The following is a 15,179-nucleotide window of genomic DNA, read 5'->3' on the forward strand; positions in this document are numbered from 1 at the left end:
TGTGTTTAACTATTAGATATCAAAGATACATATATTTTTGTGGCTTAGATAGAGCCTTTGAGCTTTTATTTTTTACCTCATTAAAATTGTTTCCTAAATTTTGTATTGACAATGACAATGTTAAGATTAAAGTACGTAGTAAATGTTGTTAAAAATTCAGTGTAGCTTTCTACAACCCACGTTAGCTACATTAGAATGTATCCTACATTGGAGAAAGACAGACTGCTATTAACTGCTAGGACACCCTCCCTGCCTTGTTGCATCCTGGCTTTCTTGTTTATTTTTCGAGCCTTGCAGCTTTAAGTTGAGCTCCGCTGTTGAAAGACGCATAGACTGTTAAAAGAGAGAGTATTCCCCAAGGTCCTTAGGACGAGATCGACAGAGCTTATACTCCATTGCCTGTGAAGGCTTTGGAGTTTTCTTCATTCAGAATAGCTAGCAACAAAGCCAGCCCTCGTGTGATACATTTTCAGAGGTCTATGCTACACTGCAGCAAGTTCCCTGTGCATCCTTAAACAGAGTTCAGCTGGTGACCACCCTGTATGGCAGGGGCGGGTAGCTCAATGCAGTAATTAATTTTGGAGAGGAAGAAGCCTGATCCATTGCCATCTGTTTAACTCTCTGTAGCTTGGATTCTCTACACCTCTTCCTTTCCTGCTGGCTTCACCTTCAGCTATCTTGATCCCTTCTTAGCCAAATATCTTGGACTCCGTGATCACTGTTATAAAATCCTCTGTAAGACAGACTTGCTTCTTGCTATGTAACTGTTAACATTGACATTAGGTAACTTGCTATAGCACCATCTTCCTTAGCCCACTGACTCTGAGTGGGTTTTAGGTGGTGTCATAGTGCCTTTTGATTGATTTAAGTATTTAATTTTTATCTTCCTTGGATCCGTTTGGCCTAACAATTTGATCTTATTGTCTTGTGTAGAAGAAACTTAATAAAATGTCTGTCATGTGTACAAAAAATATGGTTATAACTAAGTTAAGATACTATAAAGATTATAATTTTTTGAGACATGGTTTCTCTGTGTAGCCCTGGCTGTCCTGGAACGCACTCTTGTAGACCAGGCTGACCTCAAACTCACAGAGATCCACCTGCCTCTGCCTCCCAAGTGCTGGGATTAAAGGGCTGCACTACCATTGCCTTTTGGTTATAATACTTTTTAAGTTTAATTCTATGCCCTGATATAAAATTAATGCTTACTTTTCTACAACTTTTTTTGTTGTTTGTTTGTTTTTTTAGAGACAGGGTTTCTCTGTGTAGTCCTAGCTATCTTAGAACTTACTCTGTAAACCAGCTGGCCTCAAACTCAGAAATCTGCCTGCCTCTGCCTCCCGAGTGCTGGAATTAAAGGTTTGCATCACTATCGTCCATCTTTCTACAGTATTTCCTTAAGTATTGATCTGCTCTTAGGGTCCTTTTACTAAAAAAACGTTTAAAGTCTATTATTAAATTTTTGTGGTTGTTTTGTTTTCCCATTGGACAAAGTATTTGCTTTTGGGATTGTCAGTCATTGCTTTAACCATTAAAATAAAATCTGTTTTAGTTAGTGATGCTGGTGTAAGGGTAGTTCTGCTACTAAGGTCCTGTTCCCCAATTGGTTCTTGATCCATTAGTAAAGAAGCTATGGGCCAATTGCTGGTTAGAAGGAATAGGTGGGATTTCTGGGTCCCTGGGAGGCAGGAGACAGATGTAGGAGAGAGAGGAAGAAAGAGTTCGCCATGCTTCAGAGAGAGAAGAAAAGCCAAGCAGCCATGTGAGAGCTCAGGTGAAGTGGCTACTTCTACAGGCAAACAGTTGGAGATGTTTGGCTGGGACTCCGTGTAACTGAGCAAAAGTTGAGGCCAAGTAGAGATGGGTAGAGCTAAGAGTATTGATAAGGGTGGGAGATGAGTAGTGCCCGGCAATTGTGTCTATAAGGCAAGTTGAAATTGAGCAATGTATGTGTCTGTGCTTTTCATCTGTAGACTCAAGAGAAGCTGGATGGGAGCTGATAGCCCTCCATTCCCGGAGCTTAGGTGGGATAGCAAAAGCTACGTGCAATAATATGCTTCCTTAAGACATCTTTTCTAAATTAAATTGTGGTTACAAAGTGTGTTTTATGGACAAATATTGACATCTGTTTATAAAGTTTTGTCTACCAGATAAACAAATAACACAGGATTATTGAACTATAAGTTCAAAATTAGTCACACCGTCTTCTTCGAAAGACAAAAACCAGATGATTTCACTAACAGAGAGACATCACATCAGAGACTTCATTCTGATTTAAAGATGAGGATCGTCTGTCTCCAGGTACTTCTAACTCACTCCTAGGAGATGCTGGACTTTCTTCCATCATCCGAGAGCATATTCATTCCGACTTGGAAAACGCTAGCTGATCGTCATCACCAGCGCCACCAACCATCGAGTTCCCCAAATAAACAAATGGGCCTCTCGCTGCTTATGCTTATTAAATGTTTTTGCGATTAGACTTTAAAAATTATTTACGATATCTGGCAGTCTACCTAATATATTTTTAAATGATTTTTTTCCCAAGAGAAGGTTTCTCCACATAGTGCTAGCTGTCCTGGAACTCCTGTGTAGACCAAGCTGGCTTTGAACTCACTGCCAGCCCCTGCCTCCTAAGTACTGAAGTTAAAGACATGAGCCACCACTGCTGGAGATAAAATATTAATCTTGGTTTTAAGAAGTTACAAATGAAAACATTATGTCCTTTCACTTGGTCATACCCTTTTGCTATAATGGTTTGCTTACTCTAAACCCCTACCTTATTCAAAATTAATATTTGAAATATTCAAGTTTTTCATTTTCTTTACAAATGTACACACATAAATATTCCTTACTTAGTATAACTTTGATCCCCCCCCCAATCTTGTCTTTAAATTAATTTTAACTCCTCCGTCTACTCGAGTTAGAGATTTGGGTTAATTCATTTTTTTTTAAGATTTATTTTATGTATGTGAGTACACTGTTGCTGTCTTCAGACACACCAGAAGAGGGCATCAGATCTCATTACAGTTGGTTGTGAGCCACCATGTGGTTGCTGTGATTTGAACTCAGGACCTCTGGAAGAGCAGTCAGTGCTTTTAACCGCTGAGCCATCTCTCCAACCCTTGGGTTAATTCTTATCCATAGTTTACAACGGACATCGATATCTAATAACAACAATGTCCATGATGACTTATACCTTAAGTATTTATGTTTCTTGATATAATTAGTTTCTAAAATATCCTATAGTACAATTATCAGGGAATTAAAAAAACTAATCAAGCAGCACCTGTATTTTAAGAGAGACAGTACTTAAGCAACTCCTTCAGAGGTTTCATTTCCAACTGTTTAAATATAAAATGGTCCATCGGAGGAACTATGTAGTTGATTTCATTAAAAATATGTAAATTATAGTTATTTTAGATGTGTTTCTTTCATCTGTAATCTTTATGCCATTAGGCCAAACTATATTCTTAATTTTTTAATTTTAGGTATAGCAATCTATAACACAAGTAAATGTTATGGCAGATACAGAGAATGTTTAAAAAAAGAAAGAAAAGAAAAGAAAAATCAGATCCAGTTGATGACGGCCAGTAGCTTTGCTGTGATCCAGGAGTTTCTTTCATAATGGTTTTGCCAGATATTCCTCTTTCCTGAAGAATGACGTCCTGTCCCTACCCAGCCTTGTGTACCTCAGACCCTAGGAATGGTCTTAAAGTGTTTAATAAATAGCATGTGGCCCCCATATGAAAGCAGATGATTGGCCAACAGTGGGAACCGTGAACAAAACTCCTGGAAATAGCTGTGTCTGTCTGTGAACACAGCTTCTTGAAATAAAACCATGTCTGCAGGGACTGATTGGCTGCAATTCCATTACTGTGGAGACACTATAATTTTGTTGGTTTAGAAGCTAATTACCTTATCTTGGGCTAGTCCTAGCCCTGTGGAACAGCATTTCTTGCCCTCCTCTGTGTTAGAACCAACACCTTATGACTCAATGGATAGACACTGTTTGGAATCTATTGACTTAGCAGATGACTAGAGTCCACCAATCCAAAAGCTAAGAATGCCATTAGGTGCATCTTGGGCCTGTTGGAAAGCTCCCCCATCTCTCTGTCCCCGTCTCCCTGTTGTCCAACTAATGTGATTTAAACTTGCCTTGATTTAAGACTTTCTTTGTTCTGTAAAACTATAAAACTTCATGAAACTGCTTTCAAATTGGAACATGGAATTTTAGGTAACCTACATCTGTGTTCCCAGGTCACAGTCACCCAGAATAAGCTTTCTCTTGTTCAAGGAGGAGGAGGAGGAAGAGGAGGAGGAGGAGGAGGAGGAGGAGGAGGAGGAGGAGGAGGAGGAGGAGGAGGAGAGGGGCAGGAGATGACCACGACAACATCGACAAGTGCTTGCTGTGCTTCCTTGCATGTAGTGGAATTCACATCTGGAGACCTAGAAACACCTGTAACGTCAGATCTAGAGTATCTGATGCTTTTTTCTGGTCTCCAAGGGTACCAGGCACACATACCCACAATGTAAATAAAGTACATCGTTAGAAATTTTTGCTTAAAAATATACTTTTAATCCTTTATTGTCTAAACTTTCATTACTTAATGTTCATAAATAGGAAAAATAGGTAGTCACCAAACACTGTTTTTAGGATGACTTTTAGAATTAGTTTGCAAGTCAAACATAAACACAGAAAGGAAAACCAGCCTTCTCATCTGCAGCTTTAATATTAGGATCTAATTTATTATTACTATCACTATTATTGTTGTTGTTCTTTAGTGTGTGTGTGTGTGTGTGTGTGTGTGTGTGTAGCACAGATGTGTGCATGTCATAGCATGTGTGTGGAGGTCAGACAACTTTCAGGATTTGGTTCTAGGACTTGGAGTCAGGTAATTAGGTTAATTTGGTGAACTTCTTCACACCCTGAGCCATCTTGCCAGCCTAGCATGAACTTTGTTTTTCACTGAGACAAGTTTTACTCTATAGTCCTGCCTGGCCTAGAGCTCACTATGTAGACCAGACTGGTCTCAGACTCATGGAGGTCTACCTGCCTCTGCCTCTCAAATGTTGAGATTAAAGGTATACACCACTACATCAGACTTTATTTATTTGTTAATTATGTTTTTTTACATTTTTTGTATGCATAGGGTCACACACGTGTTATGATATTGGTGTGAAGGTCAGAGAGGCCAGAAGACAACTAGCAGCCTTTCTCTCTCTCCCCCCCCCCCCTCTCTTTCTCTCTCTCCCTCTCTCGGAATTAAACTCAAGTCATTAGGCTTGACAGCAAACACCTTTGCTAATGAGCTGTTTCACTGAGGCCTGGGAGCATTAATTTTTAAAAAAGCTTTTCTTACATTTTATTTATTTATTGTATGTGGTGTGCATGTGTGCATGTGTGCATGTGTGCATGTGTGCATGTGTGCCATAGCGTGTGTGATGAGGTCAGAGGAAAGCAGTGGCCTCTATTTCCTCCTTCCACCACGTGGGTCCTGGTGGTAGAATTGCCATCAGGCTTGGGGACAGGTACTTTTACCCACTGAAGCATCTCCAAGACTCAGAGGACGCCTTTTTTTTTTTTTAAATCAAGTGGATCTCTAAATATTCCTTGCTAGGCAAAAAAAAAAAGGGAGGGGGGCATTTTAAATGTTTTCTGTTGTTTGTGTTGCTTGTGTTGGGAGCACAGCAGGAAGGTCCTTTTACTCACAGATCTGCAGAGAAACCGGGAAGGTTAAGCACACAGGACTGTCTTTTCAATGGGAAAGATGAAAACCCCGTTCTTCCGTCCGCCAAAAGGGACATTTTAAGAACTCACAAAACTGATAGGTAGTGGTGCCCTCCTTTAATCCCAGCCCTTGGGAGGCAGAGGCAGGTGTATCATTCCAAGTTCAAGGCCAGCCTGGTCCACAGAGTGAGTTTTAGGACAGCCAGGGCTACACAGAGACACCCTGTCTTCAAAAACAAAAAATAAAAAACCTCACAAAATCAGTCCATCTCATGAGTTGTTTTCAGCTGTTCTATACGGTTGGCTCCCTGATTGTACTTTCTATTCTTATAGTTCTTGTTTTCTCTGGCCACTTTAGAAGGGAGGTGTGGTGGTTGGAATGAAAAGTGGTCCCATAGGTTCATAGGGAGTGGCATTGTTTGAAAGGACAGGTGGCCTTGTTGGAGTAGGTATGGCCTGACCGGAGGAAGTGTGTCACTGGGGTGGGCTTCAAGGTCTCAGAACCTCAAGTCAGGCCCAGCAGATCACTCTCTCATTCTGCCACCTGCCAATCCAGATACGGAACTCTCTCTCAGCTCCTTCTCTAGCATCACACCTCCCTGTGCTTCCCGCCATGACTAATGGACTAAATCTCAGAAACTGTAAGCCATCCCCAGTCAAATGTTCTCCTTTGTAAGAGTTGCCGTGATCACGATGCTTCTTCACAGCAACAGACCACTGATTAAGTCAGGAGGGAGACCACTGGGGATGCTGGAGCAACAGTTGACACTCAAGACCATCCAGTGGATAACGATGAGACCAGAAGTGAACCCTGGCTTGCCCTGAGAACTCTTCTTTCTCCTCGCTGTGCTGCCTCTGGTGAGTTATTTTGGGTCAAAGACAGTCTCCTGTTGACTCCTGGAAGAGTTGGGAAAGGGAAGCAGGCCTTCTTTGAGGTAGTGGTAAAAGTAAAAAAAAAAAAAAAAAAAAAAAAAAAAAAAAAAAAAAAAACACTCTAAGAAAATTAGAACTCAGCCTCGGATGGGGTCGCCATCCTCAATAGGGGCTTTTTCTCCTTGGCCAAACTGAAGTTGTTGTTTTAGAGATCTGTAAGCTTGAACTTTGTACCTAAGGATGACCTTAAACATTTGACCATCCTGCCTTGACCTCCTAAGTGTATGTGGATTTACATGGTCCTGGGAATGAAATTCACAGCCAGGCAAACGCTCTATCCACTGAGCTCTGCCCCAACCAAATTTGAGGTTTGTTGGGTGTGGCACAAACAGACAAAACCCACAACAGATTATTAAGCAATCAGTTCTTTCCATAAATCAGAATGTCTACCCAGAGCGTTCTCTCTCTCTCTCTCTCTCTCTCTCTCTCTCTCTCTCTCTCTGTGTGTGTGTGTGTGTGTGTGTGTCTGTCTGTCTGTCTGTCTGTCTGTGTGTATGTGTGTAAGTAAGTAAATTTATATTAATGAAAGTATGTGTAATGGCTATTCCTGGTTGTCAACTTGACTATATCTGGAATGGACTACAACCCAGAATTGGAAAGCTCACCTTTGATCCTGATCTTGAGTCTGGGAGATAAAAATTTCTGACCTGGATCTTGGCATGGAGATCTTGAGGCAAAGTGGCTATGAATCCCAGGAGCTTAAGGCAAGGAGATCTCTGAGTTCAAGGTCATCTGGGACAAAGCAAGTCCCAGATCCAGGCATGGTGGTACACACCTTTAATCTGGGCCACACCTTCTGCTGGAGACCTAAGTAAGGACTTTGGAAGAAGGAGGAAGCGTCTCTCTTTTTCACCTGCCTGCCTTGTGGGACTGAGCCACTGCTAGATCCTTGGACTTCCATTCATAGCTGCTGCTGATCATTGTTGGGGAGTTGGACCACAGACTGTAAGTCATCAACAAATTCCCTTACTATGTAGAGACTACCCATGAATTCTGTGACTCTAGAGAACCCTGACTAATACAGCAAGTGTCCAGTATTCAACCAACTACAGGTTCCTTAGGGTTCAGACTCTCATTGGAAATGCAAATGCCTTTTGACAGAAAAAAATCAACAGCATAATGTAATAGTTCTTGGAATTGACCACTTAGGTACTAGTGTTGGCTTTGGAGCAACAAACAGCTTGATGCAGCTTTAAATAATAAACAGCATAGAATAATAAAATAATAATTATATAATTATAAAAGTAATTATACATAATTATAAGTTAAATATAATATAAATATAATAATTAATATAAGAGCCTTATAATAAAGGACTGGTGAGTAAGCGCAACATGGCAGAGACTTTGTGGTGGTTTGAATAAGAATGGCCCCCATAGGGGTTGGGGATTTGGCTCAATGGTAGAGCACTTGCCTAGCAAGCACAAGGCCCTGGGTTCGGTCCCCAGCTCCGAAAAAAAAAAAAAAAAAAGAATGGCCCCCATAGGCTCATATACTTGCGTGTTTGGTTTCCAGTTGGTAGAATTGTTTGGGAAGGATTAGGGGGTGTGCCTTATTGGAAGAGATGTGTCACAGCCCTTGGCATTCCCAGTTACCCTCCCCCATCCTATACATGTGGATCACATGCAAGCTTTCAGCTACTGATCTAGTGCCATGCCTACCCGCTGCCATACACTCCCTTCACGACATGAACTTGAATGTTCTAGAACCTCTAGCCACCAGATTGACTATTTTCTTTTATAAGTTGCCTTGGTCATGGTGTTTTGTCACAGTGATAGACAAGTAACTGAGACAGACCTGGAGGTAGGCAATGGACATAGAAAAGTCCATCTCAGGGAACTAGAGGATCCCAGTGCTTGGGAGGTTAAAGCAGGAGGATTGCCGTAAGTTTGAGGGTACCCTAGGTTATACCAAGCAAATAGGGACACATAGTGACATCCTGTCCCAAACAAAACGACAGCGAATTAGCATCCTCAGTGGACTAAACATCTCCCAATTTTACCACGTACAGCTGGACACTCCTATAACAGCCCCAAGACTCTGTTAGAAGTAGAGGCAAGAGGGGTTGGGGATTTAGCTCAGTGGTAGAGCGCTTGCCTACCAAGCGCAAGGCCCTGTGTTCGGTCCCCAGCTCTGAAAAAAAAGAAAAAAAAAAAAAAAGAAGAAGAAGTAGAGGCAAGACCATGATTTAGAAACCATTTGGAGCTATGTATCCAGATACCAGACTGTGTCACAGAAAAGAAAGAAAAAGATAAAAAAAGGAACTAGAGTAAACTTGAACCTACCTTTTTGGCAATTTTGAAGACGGGGATGTGTTGGTTCTTGATGTTCTAGTCTCCAGATTACCTGCCCAAGAGAGTCATACTCTAGTTTGCAGTGAAGGCTCAAGGATGCTACCACCAGTGTTCTGATTTACCTGGCCTGGAACTATGTAGACCAGGCTGGCCTTGAACTCACAGAGATCTGCCTGCCTCTGCCTCCGTAGTCTGGAATGAAAGGTGTTTGTCCCCATGCCTAGCCACCTTTTCCACTTTAATATATGCTCCTTTAACAAAATTTATTCCTGGAACAGAAGAATCAGACTAGGAAAATAGATGACAAATCTGAAAAGCTTGTGACATAGTTTCTCTAAAAACTCTTTCACTATGATTAAAAGTGTTGATTGAGGGGAAATTACCACTTAAGGACATACTGTGCCATTTCTGGCATTTCTAAATGGTAATAGCTCCCTTAAATGGAACCTAACCAATTTCTCCACTTAATGGCAACAATTCGTGGATGCATGACCACTTTGGGCCACTCAGAATAAGTCTCGTTCCTCACAGCCAACCTTTAATATTTGAAGCGTTCTCATGACCCCTGACCTCCAATGTTGCCTTTTCTGGCAGTAAGACAGGGTTCTCTAGAGGAAGAGACTCGCAGAAGGAGTACACAGGAGGAGTCACGAAGCTGGCTTATAGGACATGCTCTTCCTAGTTCAGCAATGGCTGTCTCACACTGGAGAAGCAGGGAATCCCAGAGCTACTCAGTCACAGAGGCTTCAAGTCTCAGCTTTTCCCATCCGGCACTGAAGGCCCCAGGGATTCCTTTAGAGCCACTGGTCTTCAGTCTATGTTGGAAGCCTGAAGGAGATGGTTCTGATGTCACCAAAGGGACACCACAGCAACAGGATAGGATCACCCAGGAGTGAAAGCGAACATGCAAAACACAGTTTCCCTCTTCTGCATCCTTTTATCCGGGCTGGCACCATGAGGTGCCACCTACAGCTAGAGCAGTTCTCTCTGTTTAAATACTCAGATGAAGAACATCTCTGCCATGAGTGGCTTTAGTTGATCCCACATTGGTTCAAGGTGACAACAACGATGAACCATCACCATGACCTATAAAACAGCTCCTACTGTCTGACCCAGTAATTCCAGTTTGTCAAATACACCTGGTAGGAATAGCTCAAAGTAAAGAGTAAATTTATACAATTTGTGTTATACTTTCCTTTGGACAAACGAAAAACTTAAAATAATACAAATTCCCAAAAGCTAAAAATCAACTAAAGAGATGATGGGCACCCACTTGATGCTTCTACTGAAGTCAGCATCTTGTTTCCTTGGAGACAGGCTTTCCTATGTAGCACAGGTTAGCCTTAATCTGCCATGTAGCTGAGGCTGGCCTCAGAACTATGAGTTTTCTACCGCCTGAGCACTGGGATTATAGGTCTGTGCTATCACAGCTGAATTGAAAGTTACCCTACCCAGGTAGCCAACGGCCTGTGGAGCAACATGCCTAAGTTTTATTGCGACTACTGTGATACGTATCTTACCCACGATTCTGTCTGTGAGGAAGATGCACTGCAGGGTCGGAAACACAAAGAGAATGTGAAAGACTATTACCGGAAATGAATGGAGGAGCAGGCCCAAGGCTGCATTTCAACAGGAAAGATCCCTCCAGCTCCCTTCTCTGCTCCTCCGCCTGCAGGGGCTATGATCCCACCTCCCCCAAGTCTCCCGGGTCCTCCTCGGCCTGGCATGATGCCTGCACCCTACATGGGAGGCCCTCCCATGATGCCAAGGATGGGCCCTCCTCCTCCTAGGATGATGCCTGTGGGACCAGCTCCTGGGAGGAGACCACCTATGAGAGGCCACATGCCCTTGATGCCCGAGCCTCCAGTGAGGAGACCTCCTGCCCTCCCTGTGATGGTGCCCACACAGCCTGGCATGACCCCACCAGACAGATAAGAGCAGAAGCACTCTTTATCCTTTTGTATTTCTTGTTCCACCAGGAGATCTTGGTGCTGAGCCTGAGTGCTTTCTAGATGCTCGACAAAGAACTTCCCTTCCTAACAGAGAGAACTCTTCTGGAGGCAGAAGTGATACAACGAAAGTACGGTTTTCACTTACACTGTGAAATATGAAAATAAAATCATCAGCTCTTTTAGTCAAAAAAGAAAGTTACCCTAGTACATGGGAATATGTATGAGCAATTCTACACGAAGAAACAGTACATAGATAGGGCTGGAGACACAGCTCAGCATTGAAAGCACACTGACTGCCCTTCCAGAGGCCCTACATGGTGGCTCACAAACACGTACAGCTCCAGACCAACAGGATCGACCTTCTGAACTCCACAGGCACCAAGCATGGATGTGATTCACAGATTCACACACACGCGAGACACCCAAATACATAAAAATAAATTTAATAAATTTATATTTCTAAGCAGAGTACAGCTATATAAAAGGGTCCATGTGCTCATATATTAATCAAAGCCATAACTAGATCTGCAGTCTTTTCAGAATCCTCTCCTCAGTTGGGCAGTAGTGGCACATACCTTTAATCCCAGTACTCAGGAGGCAGAGGCAAGCAGATCTCTGAGATCAAGGCCAGCCTTTAAGCCATGCCTTCTCCAACCCTTATAAAACAATGACATCTGACTAGCAGATGTTCCCTTTTTGTTTTTTAATTCTGTCCTGTGTATCTTTTGTTTGCAAGTAACTTCAAGAAGACAAAACAGTGAAGGTCAAACTCAGGAAAGTGGGAAAGATCTGCAACAAACCCCAAGTCCTATTCCTAACCAGTTTCTACCTCTCCCATGTTCCCACCTCTATCCCTGTTCCGTGGGGGCCTTGTCTCCTTTCGGTCTGCACCTGTGTCTTTGAAGGGCCGATCAGACACTGGTTAGGAAGGATCAGTCAGAAATCGAATACAATTCCTAACGTTACAAAGTTTATTTTTATAACACATGTAAGGGGGCAGGTCTACAACAAGAGGCAGAGAATAAGTAGAAAAATAAATATATAAGGTTGGGGATTTAGCTCAATGGTAGAGCACTTGCCTAGCAAGTGCAAGGCCCTGGGTTCGGTCCCCAGCTCCGGAAAAAAAAAAAAGAAAGAAAAAATAAATATATAGATGGATAAGATATGAATAGTGTGAATAATAAAACAGTAGGAGACCACATCAGACTGCTACCAGGGAAGAGCTTTGAGACGGCAACACTTTAATACAGCACCAAAGAATGAGAGCCAACCACTAGACTTTTTGAAAACTAGAGTCCACACAAAAGGAAAGGGAGAGCAAGTCATGCTTAAAGACCTGGAAAGTGACTGTGGCTGGAGGGTCACTAGTGGCTGACCACCCTGGGGAGACAGGGAGTAGAGAAGAGGGTGGAGAGGTTGTAAACACGTTACCAACAACACTTGGAACCGTTGGAAGGGGTTGCCAAGATCGGACTTGGATTTTTACTTAGTCTCTATCAAACTGGGTATAAAATCCAGGGCTTTGTGCCTGCTAGGCAAGTGTTTTACCAAGTTACATTCTTACCATTCTTACCCTCCAGATTCATAGTAATTCTTTTCTTACTTTTATTTATTTACGTGTGTGTGTGTGTGTGTGTGTGTGTGTGTGTGTGTGTGTGTGTGTGCATGCATCATGGTGCACGTGTGGAAGTCAGGGGCTTGCAGAGGTTGGTTCACTCCTTCCACACTACGTGGGTCTCGGGGACAGAGTTCAGGTGGTCAGGAGGCAGTGAGCACCTTTACTGATTTAAGACTTCTCACTCAGAGTGCAGACTGACCTATCAGGTCAGAGTAGAGACATCAGGTCAGTAAAGAACGGATGTGCCTGGCATTAGTTGGTGGTATGCTTTGATGGCTCGTCAATCAGAAAAAAAGTCGTAATAGATTTATTTAGTGTGTGTGTGCGTGTGTGTGCGTGTGTGTGTGTGTGTGTGTGTGTGTGTGTGTGTGTGTGTGTGCGCGTGTGCACATGCACTCTCGCGCCCGCCATTCTGGGAACTGAATCCAGGCCTGAGTGCTCTTAACTCTTGAGCCATCTCTCCAGCCCCATGAGTTATAAACTTTTAAAGAAATGTTATCAGTCCGCCAAGAAGTGCTTGCTGACATGAGCTTGATATAACGATCTCCTGAGAGGCTCTGTCAGAGCCTTACCGATACAAATGCAGATGCTTGCAGCCAACCAAAGGACTGAACATGGAGAATCCAATGGAGGAATTAGGGGAAGGACTGAAGGAGCTGATGGTATTTGCAACCCTATAGGAAGAACAACACTATCAACCAACCAGAGCCTCCCCCACACCCACCCCAGAGCTCCCAGGGACTAAACCACCAACCAAAGAGTACACATGGAGGGACCCATGGCTCCAGCTGCATATGCAGCAGAGGATGGCCTTGTCAGGCATCAATGGGAGGGGAGGCCCTTGATCCTATGAAGGCTCGATGCCCCAGCTTAGGGGAATGCTAGGGCAGTAGGGCAGGTGAGGGAGCACCCTCATAGAAGCAGGGGGGAAAGGGAGATAGGTTAGGGGGATTGTGGAGGGGAAGCCAGGAAGGGGGATAACATTTGGAGTATAAATAAATAAAATGATGAATAAAAAATTTTAAAAAAGAAATGTTATCAATCAAATAAAAGTAAAAGTAATGGAAAATCACACCAAATGGAGCAGATATAATATTTATTTATTCTTATCCCAAAGCAACTTAAATTTGATACCTAGTTTCCTTGCAAGGCGCTGCTAGCAAGAACACATTCCTTCAGATCTGATCCTAAAATTCTCCCTTACGGTCCTTCAATTTCCTCTTGACTGGGGTACAGAACTGAAGCAGGACCCTTACCACAGCTTCTCTCCGGTGACTAGGGATTAGTGAGTAGCCTAAAGCACCAATCCTCTAGGGCGTGGCCGTTGTGCCGCAGCTCACCAACTAGACAATACACATCACACACACAGCCGTTTCCTCTGCCTTCCTTAGGATAACACTATGCGCAGTTTCTCCATTGCAACAATACAGAATATTTCTTAGGAGTTAATCTAACTATTCTTCTATACCAAATCTAGGTAGAAGTAGACTTTCTCTCTCCTTTGGCCCACACAGACACACTCATCACTCAGCACTGACTATTACAAAAGCAACGTTAATATATTGATGGGATCTCGAGGTGGTAGAAAAGGCGGTACCATAAAGTTCCTTTATGAACTTTGACAGCTAAGTACTGCAACTTACAACTTGGTTAGGAGTGAAGACCCTGGTGTCAGACAGCTGGGCACAAGCCCTGGCTTTCCCGTCCCCTGTACAGCGTATGGAAAGTTACATAATTTCAATAAGATGAAATTTCTTCTTCTACAAAATAAGTAGAAATTTGTTAGGCTCCAAAGAACTCGAAATACATAAACCACATTGAAGAGTATCTGTAATGCAGGAGAGGGACTGTTAGCCTGGTCATCTCTGTCTCTGACTTTAAGCTTATCCCTCCACATCACCTATCAAAAAGAGCACACACCCTCAGATTGCACTGTATGTACTCCAGTAGCTAAGGGATGCCTATGGAGAAAGGGCTATTTACCCCTTGTATTAACATGTCATGTACTGAAACTCCCAGAAAGAGGGGATAACTTGTATCCTGGAACCTAAACCCAAACTCCTTCACTCCACCAGTTCGAAACCTTTGAATGGACCTTTTTCCCAATGCCACATGTTTATATCCCACTGCCTAGCTGGGGGTAAACCTGGATTCTACCAAATGATTTGAGTATAAGGAATGTTAAGTTCCGATAGGAAAAGGTTCAATGGTTCCATACTGTGTGGGGAACTAGATTTGATGAGTAAGATTCATAGACCATCCTCCGAAAATCCTTCCCTAGAAGGCCTCTCCAGTACGACAGTATTTACGGGCAGACACCAGGGGTTAGTAAAATCTCATTGTCTTGACCTCTGGTCATTCATGGCAAGGAGACTGAAGAGTCTACCTTAACTGGAAGGTTGGGAACAGCTCCACCGCTCTAGCCGGTTGGTCACAGGGTTTCCCTGCTTGAGATTCTTTTTTGATCCTATGAACCAGACGGCTCTTCTCATTCCTAGGACCTAAGTTTCTCCCTTCTCCAGACCCACAGGAGAAAGGGCAGAATCCTAAGGTGAAGAGAGCTCATCCCCGAGGCCCTTCCCTCTCCTTCTGCTCCAAGCCTCATCGACTGTATCCACGTCTTCTAAATAAACTTTACCCTCTAACTGCAATTA

The 15,179-nt window shown here is 43.0% G+C and overlaps 1 long non-coding RNA gene and 1 pseudogene across 2 annotated transcripts in view; one reads left to right on the top strand and one right to left on the bottom strand.

Moving 5' to 3' along the window:
- The window catches only part of LOC148000923 (uncharacterized), a 33,400-nt gene that overhangs the window by 13,578 nt on the left and 4,643 nt on the right, over window positions 1-15,179 (bottom strand). The gene's annotated exons all lie outside the window — the stretch shown is intronic.
- Window positions 10,353-12,018, top strand: LOC148000924 (U1 small nuclear ribonucleoprotein C pseudogene; annotated as a pseudogene). Its single transcript, XR_015638747.1, has one exon. The product of XR_015638747.1 is annotated as a U1 small nuclear ribonucleoprotein C pseudogene (transcript).

The sequence above is a fragment of the Rattus norvegicus genome, chromosome 15 (assembly GCF_021556685.1).
Source record: "Rattus norvegicus strain SHRSP/BbbUtx chromosome 15, alternate assembly SHRSP_T2T, whole genome shotgun sequence".
In the NCBI taxonomy this organism is placed as follows: Eukaryota; Metazoa; Chordata; class Mammalia; order Rodentia; family Muridae; genus Rattus; species Rattus norvegicus.